Source organism: Humulus lupulus, chromosome 5 (assembly GCF_963169125.1).
Source record: "Humulus lupulus chromosome 5, drHumLupu1.1, whole genome shotgun sequence".
Taxonomy (NCBI): domain Eukaryota; kingdom Viridiplantae; phylum Streptophyta; class Magnoliopsida; order Rosales; family Cannabaceae; genus Humulus; species Humulus lupulus.
In genome coordinates this window covers 143,381,594-143,393,203 of record NC_084797.1, presented here as the reverse complement: position 1 = coordinate 143,393,203, position 11,610 = coordinate 143,381,594, and the positions used below count along the sequence as shown (strand labels likewise).

Genomic DNA, 11,610 nt, shown 5'->3' with positions numbered 1-11,610 from the left:
TATGACAAGGCATGTATCCAATGGCTAAGTTTGTACATTGAATTTTTGGCATTTTAGCTGCTAACTCCAACAATTAAAAATGATCAATAGATTAGAAATCTGTGTGAAGTGATGCAAATAGTTTTAACAAAACTACTTGTATTATTGCAATAACATACTAGAATACTAGGTGAGATGGTATCCTATCTAATCAAGACAAGAACAGAAATACAATAAAATTTTTATTAAAATTACAGTAAGAAACTCCATTCTCACAACCATGCTCAGAAAGGAATGCGTACAAAATCCTTTTTTGTGTGCAGCCATAGTACTACATTTTGCTTAACATTATCCCACAGCCTCTCTGTCATTTTCTTTATCTTCAAAAATTCTTTTATTACGTTCAAGCCATAAATACCCAGAAGACAGCCACTACTAAAATCTTCCATAACTTCTGCCTAACTTTTCTCTCAAAAATCTGATACAGCCACACTTTCGAGCACTAAAGTATTTTAACTGCTGAATATTGATACAAATAGATTTAATTGCTGTAAGCTCAAAATTTTATCTCGAGTCTCAATTTGATACAAGTTCTAAAGATCTCTCTCTCTATATATATGTGTGTGTGTGTGTTCAAAGAAGAACAAAATAATTAAAAATTTACTCAGAAAAAAAAAGATGTTACGCTAACACCTATATGATATAAGGCTCACAACTCTGAAAGCTGAAATTAAACACCATTATTATTGTTGTAAACGCTACAGCTGCAAGCCTGCAACACACAACAGTTGTAAAATCTACAGGTTTGTACATTTGCAAGTTGACTAGGGAAATTTGAGTTTCCATGGTTCAAGATCACCCATATAGATAAAATATACAAAGGAAAATTTCACTTTTTATACATACTAATATCTACAATTACAAAAAAATCTTAGCACTATTAACTTTAACTTTTTCAAATTGATGCTAAACTCTCCCATCATACCCAAAATACCCTTCTCATTTTTCCACACCCAAAAAATTCAACCTGTCACTTCTCTCTTTATACACTCGGTTTCTCTCTCCCATTCTGAAAAAAATCCCCAAAAAACTGTCGAACCCCCACCTCCGTCAAGTCGTCGAGCCCCCACCTTCGTCGAGCCGCACCGTCGTCTACTCTTCTCTACCATTTCCCTGTCGATCCCGAGACCCACGGCGAAGCACTATTTTCGTCGAACCTGAGAATCACGAAGCATATTTCCTTCAAAGTTTAAAAAACAAAGGTAAAATCTTAAACCCAAGTCCATATTTATATTGTTGATGAATTTTTGATTTGTGGAATGGGCTCATCGATTTTGTGGGAAATTTTTTCTGAGTTTGAACCAGTGACTCAATAGGTTCGATAAAGGTTCGGTAGAAGCTCGATTGATCTATGGTAATAGATGAAAATAGCTCGATAGGCTCGATTATGGTTCGATAGTAGGCTCAATAGGGTAGTTTGAATGGTTCGATGGTGGATCGATAGGATGAGTGTAAATTGCTTGATGGATCTGTAGTATTAGATAAAAAGGCACTACAAGAAAAAATGCTTTTAATAACACCGAAAATGTGTTATCAAAACATACGATAACACTTTCTGATGTTAAGACCGACTATGTTATCGTAGGTCAGGGTACTTTACATAACACTTTATCAGTGTTATACATATGTGTTATTGTACTGTCAACGATAACACAATTTCTGTGTTATTTTAATAAATAGATAAGTGTTTAATTATGTTATTTATAGTCGATTATATAACACATTTCAATACTTATAAATTTGTGTTATACTACACTTTAGTATAACACTTTTTTTGTGTTATAATATACTTTAGTATAACACATTTTTTGTGTTATACTAGACTTTAGTATAACACATTATTTGTGTTATATTACACTTTAGTATAACACATGTGTTATATTAGCTTAGAGAAACATAATCTTTTTTTACTTACACAAAACTAGGGAAACAAATATGAAAGTTGAAGCCAAATAAGGTAACATAAATAGATTTTTATTAATTACTCAAAATGTAATTACAATATTTAGTCTACTAGTCTAGGCTTAAGAAATCATATTACAACATAATTTATGCCCAATTTAGATTCCTTAATCACTAAATACAAAACAAGAAATGTATACAAAAATTAGTGAAATACATTCTTCCATTCTAAAGGCCTCAACTACAAATGTTGTCAAGAATTGCTCCAAAGAAATCATCTCAATATACCTGCACATTGTAAAAAAAAGTCCTTTTATTATTAAGAACATAAGACTTGAGCTAGTTTCCACCTGTAGCATATAAAGTTTAAATTAAATTTGTAATAACTCCAAAACTTGACGAAACAGCAGGGTATAGCAAGATGTACTACCATGCAAAACAACGACTGAAGCAACAAAACATGTTGCTTCTTCCCTCTAAAATTAAACAAGAAATAGAGAGAAAAACTCAGAACCTGCATGTATTAATTTAAAGAGCATTAATTTAGCACAAACAGAGAAAAACTCAGAACCTGCATGCATAGGAAGATCATGAAATTTCTAGGAAGTACGAAGCATAAATGTAGAAAGACAGCTCTGACGTACTGACCTGTTCAAAAAATAAAAGTGTTACTCAATTATCAACACATAAAAAGCATAGAACAGCAAGATTCAATTGCTACTACAAAAGCAGAAAACATAGAAACAAATGACCAAGGGGCATAAACAATTAAAGCTCAGTAATAAAAAATCCAACTAAGAGGCATAAACAATTAAAGTTCAGTAATAAAAGAAAAATTTTCCACATAGTGAAAATGAAAGTAACAGAGTACTCTATCAATACATAAAACTTAATGAAAATGAAAGAAACATTCAGCAACATAATTCTAAAGCACAACAAAAGACTTTCTTCTTTATACCTTGACAAGGGCTGATGAAAGTCATCTTTTTGTTGGTCGTTCGTCTTCTAACATGATCATATCAACCTATTAAGAAAGAAAAATCTAAGCATATGAATTTTCCACAAAACAAACAGTTAAATTCAGAAATGAAATTGAATGAGAAAATCAGAGAGGATAGAGAATGAATGAACTGAACTTTATTGAAATATATAGAAGTGTTAAATAGAAGAAGAGAATACATCACTTATAATGAGCTAAAAATTCGAGTAAGACTAACAGATTCATAGAAAACCATAACAGATCTAGAAGCTACCACTTAATAGATAAAATTTGTAGTAATAAAAGTACTACAATCTTTCCATTAATCATTTATAAAAAGCCCACCTCTTCAGATGATGTTAGAATGCCCTGTATAAAGCCCTGACAGTATATCCATGGAGATCAGAAGCATTGCTTGTCATAACAATAAGGGCAGGCCATACATCATCTTTTACATAATTTCTAGCCTCCTAAGCATGGCATAAAAATCAGAAACTTCTTAATTAAAACAAAAACTCATCTTATATTAGTCCAATTAAAGTTTAATACATTTATATTGAGGGTCAATACTATTATGCTTAGATTCACCATTGCAATTGCTCAAAAGGGAGCACCGCTGTCGGGTTTTATTTGCATAGAAAAATTCTAGTTCTAATTACATAACTATAAGATAGAAAATGGTACCTTAAGAAGAGAAGTATGAATGGAAAAAATTAGAAAAGCATACATAACAGTTAAACTGTATGATTTGCTACAAATAAAAGAAATAAAGAAGGAAAGTCGTGTCTATAGAAATCAAAAGTGTAAATAGGCTTGTGAGAGACTAGCTAAATATAGTTGGAATTCTACATTGATACTTAATTGAATGCTCGTGAGAAAGCAACCAAAATAAAAGGCTTACCATTATTTTGTACCAGCAACTACTATTGATATAGTCAATCATATCATCATATACTAATAAATCAAGAAAAAAACAAAGAATTATCTAATAGCTTTACAGTAATTACTGACAGGTTGCAAAAGCATAAATAGAAATGTGTCACTAGGAAGGTAAGGACTAAGAATTATCTAATAGCTTTACAGTAAAAGAACCAAACAGGTAGATAACAAATAAAAGCACGTTTAACAACACATGTTAAATTTTTAAACCATGTCCTTTGCTACACACAATGAAACAGGGCACAATGAACTCATTTTAATGTGTAAGCTGATTTTATAACTTCTTTTATTGATTAATTTTGTTCCTGAGTCCCCTAGATGGCTGGTATGAATTGGATCAAAACTAAGCTTAGAAAACATAGAAACTTTAAAAATTTTGATAGCCCCTAAAATATACAAGCAAATAGAGCAAAGTCAACCTAGACATACTCTACTATCTACCTGTAAAGAGAATCAAAATTCTACTCTGCTAATACCATTAAAACAAAACACATAAAACACTGTCTCTAAGAGAAACACATAAAACACTCTCTAAGAATCATTATTAATTATTCATTTATTTTTATTTCTGATTAAAAAAATACAAAACATAGGGAATGTATAGATAATTATTAATATATATATATGATGAATTTTCTAAGAATATAGTCACTGGTCTGGTCTTATAGCGATGATATATAAAGTAATCCATGGTCAAATTTAATGAACAAGTTAAATCTGATTATTATTTTGCTGATAAATTGAACCAGTGACTAATACAAGTTAAAGAAGTACACATATATACTAAAATGATATAGTCCCATCATTTTTTATGACTTTGCAGTCAAAAATAAGAAGTTGAATTCAACTGGGGGGTCAGAAACTCTGAACTTGGTAGAAACTTAAGCAATACCAGGATATTAAATACTGATTAAACACCAAAACAACAAATATACTGATTACATATATAAGATCATCAAATATATTTCAAACACCAAATCAAAATATATATTACTGATTAAAAATAAGCAACAAAACCAAAAACTTGGAACGACTAAGAAAATATAAGAACAACAGATTTGCAAATAAAAGAAAAACTATGGTAAAACTTCCAACTTTCTCTAAATCCAGAACAAGAAATCACAAATATATACAGCTATTCGAAAATTATATTATAAAGAAGGAAAAGGAATATGGGAAAGAGACTAAAATAGAGAGAATGAGAGCGAAATGCAAAAACAAAATAGAGATGGAAAAAGAGACTTCCTAGACCCTTCTTCACTAAAAAAAGCAATTAACTTTGCAGCTTCATTACCTACTAATTTGGTATGCATAATCAACCCAAGAAAGTCACGTCACGTCAACCACACAAAAAAAATCCCAATTCCCAGATTAGATATCAGATTATATACTCCCATTCAATCCAACATGCATAAATGAATTATGAAACAAAAACAAACCCAGATCAAAGCAAACCCACCAAAACAGAAAAAGCAATCTACTTTACCAATTATGATAGAATGGAAAAATAGTGGAAACTCTACACACACAGATACATATAGATTTAAAGATTCAAAGATGTTCAGTAGACAATCAAGAGACTACGAGTGTAGTACCTGGTGATAAGGCCCAAAGCTACTCTTTTCCACTTCTAAAACTACACCTGAGCTTTATATATGATAATTTAATCTTCCGCTGCCAAAAAAAGTAAATGAACAGATTAATTTATATAATAGTAGTCAAAACAAAGAAGAGTTATATATATAATATATCTATAGAACTCAGAAAAATAGTGAGATTAAACTCATGCCTAAATAAAGCTTATAAGTTTATATATATTAGAATATTATTAATTATAAATCCACTTTTTTTTGTCATTCTATTAGGAATTTTTTCAAACATCTTGAGTGCATAAGAAATAAAAAACTGAGCAAAATATGTAAATGAAACCAAATGAATCTTCTCACTTTTCTTAATTAGCAAAATAATACAAGCAACTCAGTCCAATCTAAGCCTGTGAAGGAGAAGTGAGAAGAGTAAATAATTATCTATTGAACTAGAAATTGAGAGAGATATAATAGTACCTGCATGTATGTATTGGGGCCTAGGTTCTCAAAGCTCCCTTAGAATCCAACAAACAATATATTAAATAATAGAAAACGTTAAGAAGACAATAAGAAATATGAACCCCAACACAATATTAGTTTCTTATCTTCAATTGATATTACATATTACATTTCTGATAGTCTATGAACAAACAAAATATAGAACCATTAGCTTCTATTTATTACTTTTATGCATATGGATAAGAGGAATCTAATTAACAATGCAAAGATTAACTTTACTCAAATTGAACTACACATTTACAATGGACAATGTTAAACTTTTTTTTCCCATGGCGATCGGAAAAGGAGAATTTCTTTAAGACCCACAAATCATATTGACAGAAAATTTCAGTTAGCTTTTAAAGTATTTGATATTTCAAATTTCATTATCCTCAAAATAACAAACTATAGAATGTTTTTTTAGCCCAGAAAATAATCTTCATAGAGAATTTTTTTTTCTAAATGAGAATTAAAGTTCTTAATCAGTGTGAATAAATCATAAAATTTAGTTTAGTTTAGAAAATTCATTAAAAAATTAAAAAAAAAAGACACCAGTTGGAGTGTCTTTGACTGTTTGACAGTCCAAAACCATAATGGCACTTACAAGACCTGATGAAATTTGTTCACAAATACATATATCAAAATTATAACAGCACATACATCACCGTTCCCCATTTTTCCTAAGGTATAAACCAACAGTCTCTAATAGCCAGACTTGTTATTTCTTCTTGTTGTTGTTTTGCTATATTGGTTAAGAAAAAAAGAATCATGGTACACGTCATACATTTTTCTTTACTTAAAAAGCTTCTCACCTTGTCTGCAGGGTATGTACTGTATAATATATCTTACCATAACCCTTGTCACCCTCCAACTCTATCACTTTTGAATGCCTCTAGTTTCTCCAATGAAAGCCATCACCACCTGCATTCAAACAATTTAATTTAAGCTATAATAATTCAGAAATAATCATATTAAAGAAAGCATAGAAAAATCTTCCATAGATCAAGCAATAAGACTTTCCCAGTGAAATGAAAGTTTGTAAAGAGAGTTTTTTCAGCTCTGTTTTCAACCTGTTGAACAAAATTTTCAGCTTGTGACATTCTATAGATAAAGTAGACATCAATAGATATAACATTCGTATTAAAGTTTATGAACATGCTAGATTTTTTGACAGAATTGAAGAGCTCTTCCAAGTGAGCCTGATTGTAACATGAACCTCTCTCATCTTGGGGCCTACTCTAGAAAGAAACTATACACAAGATGCTTATAAATTTTTGAAGAAATTCCAAAGCTATTCTTTCATCATGTTTAATTTTTGAATTTTTAAAAGAAAAAGAAAAAGGAAAAGAAAAAAAGAATGGTTGGTTTTTTGTTTAAAGTGTTCAATACAACAAAGAAAGGGTGGTTCAGTCTCTTTGACGGAAATATGCAAGACTTAGTTAACCAAATGAGAATTTTAGGGATATTAGAATGCAAGTTAGAGTCACCTCACAAAACAAGTTCTTATTCTACCCTTTTAAATAATGCATGTAAATGACGCTTTGGTTCAGAAGAACTTGACTGAATTATTAATTTGATGTGAAAAAAAGGTTAGAGAAAACAACAAAGGATGTAATATGCACAATATATGTTGAAATTGGCATATAGATGAGTTCACTCTGTGCAACTTCAATTAATATTGGCTAGGAAATAGCTAATCAAGGCATTTCACTAAGAAGATCAATCTCTTAAATATGGTGATGGGTGGATAGAGACTTCACTAGAATAGTGTATATAATCACATAAAATTCAAACATGGTGATTGTAAAATACAATAAACAAAACCATATATACCACACTCTAAAACTAAATTAATAAGTGTTTAGTCAAGATTTCTTATGAAAGATTATGTAAATCTTCTTTATAATTAGGGTGTGTTTCTATACTTAGAAAATGTAGACATTACAAGCAATGCAGAATCATCAAACAAGCAACGACAAAGAAAAAAATGCAGAATTATAAAAGTAACGACAACCAAGCTAAACCAAATGTATTACAAAGAAGTGTATCAGTTAATTTATTTTAGATTGTATATTGCCAAGTATCATCTATATTCCTCTTAATTTTATATTAGTTATGAGGATTTCAAAGACAATGAAGTCAAAGAAATGAAAATGAATAATTGGAAGTGTACCTTGCTAAACAATATTCGTATATGCATGATTAAAATACATAGAAACATAATAACAATACAATGCAAAATCAGCAACTTGAGATAAAAAAAAAAAATCATTATCTTTTTCAATCTAAATTGATATCTAAACAGGGCAGGATATCTAAACACCAACAAAAAGTAAATAGAGAAATACTTAATTATTTATTATCTAAAGAAAATAAATGTTGATTTTGTTATATAAAGAAGCATATAATGTAGTTGTGATAAGTTCACATATATGATGATAAGTGTGCTAAATAAGTATAGGCCAACATAATCATTCAAAAGTGTGCTAAAGTATTTGTTGTATTGGAGATTCTTTATGTATATATTGACATAGTTAAAAAATCAAGCAAAGTTAACATTCCAAGATGTCGTTTAACTCACAAATAGAAAGAGAGCTTCTACAAATATGCCACTACACACTTAAACAGAGTGGAGAAGAGAAGACGTGTACCTCAATTGAAAGAATAAAAGAGCAAAGAGGTGGTTATATGTGCGAATCTATAAAAATGGTGATCATTTATATAAACAGGACCTAAAGTACAAATATAGTCACTCCAGTCTAAAAACTCACACCTCGCGGCTGCATTCAACACCTCAAATATCAACCCTAATTGGCCAACACCCAATCGAGCAAGAAAGACCCAAATTGAACAAGAGAGATGCTCTTATTTTTATTCTTTATTTCACATGTAGACACACATTATAATAAATCATATTAAACACAAGCGTATACAATGCACAGAAAATTAATAAGGAAATTTACACACATATATATAACACATACATGTATATAGATCAAGCATAATATTTGAAATAAAAAACAGAATATCTTAAAAGAATATACCTTCTTAATCAGTTTCTAGAGATCTTTCCCCTTTTTTGAAAGTTTAAATCAAGCCCTAAATCAACTTTTTCCAACCATATTTGTAATGAAGTGAGACCAGAAAAAAAACACAATAAATTATGAGCACAACAAAATGATCGGAGCATAAAAATACCCCATAAACATAAAACTGGATATTAAAAAGAAAAGCTTATTGTAATTGAGAGAGGGACACAAATTGGAGAAACCCTGAGTGAGAGAAAGAGAAAGACAGTCAAGAAACCCTGGGCGATGAAGAATGACTGAACTGAAGTCTGATGGAGATAGCTGGTCTCTGATGTCGTCGTTCACCTCTGGTGTCGTGTGAGGGCTTGGGCCCGTCAACGGCCTCTGGAGATCCCTAGCCAGCGCGTGTAGGGGAAGGTCGGGCTCCATAAAGACAGGTGAGAGAGAAAGAGGGAAGGAGAGAGGTCTGGTGGGAGAAAGAGATCCGAGAGAGAGGAGATGTGCCTCCTATATCGCCTTCGAATGTGGTGTAGCCCTTCTCAGGATTTGTCTTCCGTGAAGGGGAGTGAGAGACCGAGAGAGATAGGTCTACGGGAAATGGGTCAAAGGGAAATGGGAAATGGGTTAAAGGGAAATGGGTATACCAGGAAAAATGAGACACGGGAGAGTATACCAGGAGGAGAAAAATTGAAGAAAATGAGATTGGAAATGGGTATAGGGGAAATGGGTACACGGGAAAGGGGAGTTACTGTACACGGGAAAGATTGGCGCTTTTTTATTTTACTTGCCGCCTGAAACTTTGATAATATACCATAACTATTTTTAAATAGTATTATAATGATGTGTTATGGTAATGGGTGTTTGGTGTAGTGAGGGCTCAATAAGTTCGATAATTGTTCGATAGTGGGCTCGATTGTAGCTCGATTATTGCTTGATGGTTATTTATGTAGACACATTTTGCTTTTCTCGATAAGCTCGACACTGGCTTGATAGTCTCTATAGTTTTAGGTTGTTGATATTGCTTGATAGTGGCTCGATAAGGTATGTTGCAACTTGATTATAGCTCGATAGAGCTCGATGAAAGCTTATTTAAGTATTTTGATGAATTTTTTTTGAATTTTTTCCCAATTCTGTTTAACATTCTGTTTTCTTACCAATTTTTTTCATGTGTTGCAGATGCCTAAGTTGCTTGTTTCGTTTAGTGATCACTTTCCTGGTCGAGTCACATATCGGGATAGTAGTACTTTAAATCACATTAAGACTAGGTTTGTGGATCTCAGGCTGATAGAAAGGGCTAAGGAAGCCCCTTTCAAGCAGATCTTTTTGGCTTTAGAGTTTAATTTGTCCAGAGTTTTGGTGCATCAATTACTTTTGAGGAAAATTTCCAATAACAACGAAGATGAGCTGCATTTCATCTTGGAGTCGTAGTCTTGTAGATTCGGCATGGGAGAGTTTTCTGTGGTGACGGGGTTGAATTTTCAGTACCTTCCCGCCACCAGAAGAGTTGGAAGAGCGTAATCTTAGCGACCGCTTGATAAATGAGTGTTTCAATGATGCTGAGAAAGTAAAGTTCTCACAGGTGGAAAATGCTTTCAAGACTTGTATTGTCATGGAAGATGTGTACAAGCTTGATCTAATTTTGTTGGTTGAAAGGGTTCTGAATACCATAGAGGACAAGTTCCATATATGGCGAGATATTCTGAAGATGGTTGAGGGCGTAGACTACTTCTTCAACTATCCATGGGGGAAGTACTCTTATGGGAGGCTATTGCAGTTTTGTAAGAAGGACATAGTGAAGCAAAATGCCAACTATGACAACAAGAAGGATGCCAAGGTGCAACAAGAGTCCAAATAGAGTACATATGGTTATGCCTTGGCCTTAGAGAATTGGGCATATAAGGCTGTCCAGCAGCTTGCGACGAAGTTTGTTGTGAGCTTGGGAAACATGGTCCCGAGGATGCTTAGTTTGTCACATCAGAGGAACAAGGATTTCACCAAGTCTATCCTCTCACTGATGTTATCGAAAAAGAATGTAAGTTATATTTGATTGACATTAAACAATTATTTTTTTATCTATATTGCTTATTTTTTATGATTAGTTGAGTTAACCAAATGTTTTATGTTGTTTGCCATTTATCGTCCTTCCGATGTTGAAGCCTCGACCACTAGAAAAAGACTATTATTTATCGTTGATAGAGGGAGATCTTCCCCTTTATCCTGGGCTTGGCCAGGTACCCGGGGAGGCTGATGAGGAGGCGGATGCAACTTTTGAAAAACTCATCGAGATAGTTTCTTAGGCAGCCAAGATATTTGATGATGTTGTCCCGAAGGAAGAGGAGATTGCAGGTCCCACCCCTCCTATTGCCCCAGCTACAGCCCCAGCCTCAACCCCATCACCAACCACAGCCTTAGTCTTTGAGCTCGGCAAGTTGATCGAGCTATTGGACAGAATCGAGGGTCAACAGGAGACCCTCCTGAAGAACCATTCAGTGATCCTAGACGCAGTCAGTCAGATCCTGATGTTTATTTAGAGGAAACCGAGGGGCTCCAAGGAAGATTCAGACTCAAAGTTACTGGATATTCCTCTGGACTATGTTGATGATCAAACCACGCCTCCTACCATCATTGTCACACCTGA

General features: G+C 32.7%; 1 long non-coding RNA gene across 1 annotated transcript; it reads right to left on the bottom strand.

Annotated features, from left to right (window-relative positions):
* Positions 1-1,997: 1,997 nt before the first annotated feature.
* On the bottom strand, positions 1,998-2,653 carry LOC133780645 (uncharacterized). The gene is made up of 2 exons (XR_009869471.1): positions 2,513-2,653; positions 1,998-2,229 (listed from the first exon to the last, which is right to left on the bottom strand). It is a non-coding gene; the product is annotated as an uncharacterized LOC133780645 (long non-coding RNA).
* Between the last annotated feature and the right edge of the window lie 8,957 nt (positions 2,654-11,610).